The 932-nt window shown below is 34.2% G+C and overlaps 1 long non-coding RNA gene across 1 annotated transcript in view; it reads left to right on the top strand.

The window, feature by feature from the left end:
* The first annotated feature begins 6 nt into the window (after positions 1 to 6).
* LOC106101343 overlaps positions 7 to 932 on the top strand; it is a 1,112-nt gene continuing 186 nt past the window's right edge. Inside the window, exons 1-2 of the long non-coding RNA XR_001225506.1 lie at positions 7 to 93; positions 489 to 554. This is a non-coding gene — a long non-coding RNA (uncharacterized LOC106101343). The remainder of the gene's footprint in view (positions 94 to 488; positions 555 to 932) is intronic.

Genomic DNA, 932 nt, shown 5'->3' with positions numbered 1-932 from the left:
GACGCGGACGATCCGGACGACCCGGACGACCCGGACGACCTTGACGACCCGGACGACGACCAACCACCTCTCATACCTCCTGTAGGACTTAAGGTAAACATTACAATAAACAATTGTTTTAATACTAGTTGTTGCTCGCGACTTCGTACATGTGAAATTAAAAAATAGGTAAATAAATACGAGAAAGAATTTTTGAAATCAGTTCAGTACTTATTGAGCTATTTTAATACATACGTGAAAGCAAAAAAACAAATGTTTCCTCTTTTTATTAATGCTACCTGTTGCTTGCGACTTCGTCTGCGTCATATTAAAAAGTAATTAAAAACAGCCCATGTTACTCACTGATAAAGTAGCTTTTTAGTGATGTAAGAATTTTTGAAATCGGTCCAGTAGTTTTTGAGTTATTTCAATACATACAAAAATCAAAATCTTCCCTTTTTATAATATTAGTATAGACAGATTAACAGTTAATATATTTCGAATTCTAGGTGATAATGTTAAGTGGAACTACAGCTGTGGTATACTGGACTGATCCAACTCTACCTAAAGGACAAGTATGTTTATTTTTACTAGCTTTCGCAAACGACTCCGTCCGCATGATTTTAAAACTAAACTAATTAGCCTATGTGTTATTCCAGACTATTCTCTTAAGTTTATACCAAATTTCATCCAAATCTATTCAGCTGTTTACATTACAACATCTAACAAACATCCATCTATCTAAAGTTTCGCATTTATAATATTACTAGCTTTCGCCCGCGTCTCCGTCCGTGTGGAATAAAAAAACAAAAGTTAATAGCCTATGTGTTCTTTCAGACTATTTTTTACGTCTGTACCAAATTTCATCCAAATCCATTCAGCTGTTTAGGCTACAACCTCTTAACAAACATCCATCTAAACTTTCGCATTTATAATATTATAGTATGTACAAA

The sequence above is a fragment of the Papilio polytes genome, unplaced genomic scaffold (genome assembly GCF_000836215.1).
Source record: "Papilio polytes unplaced genomic scaffold, Ppol_1.0 DF823991.1, whole genome shotgun sequence".
Taxonomy (NCBI): domain Eukaryota; kingdom Metazoa; phylum Arthropoda; class Insecta; order Lepidoptera; family Papilionidae; genus Papilio; species Papilio polytes.
This window is presented reverse-complemented; position numbering and strand designations above follow the sequence as displayed.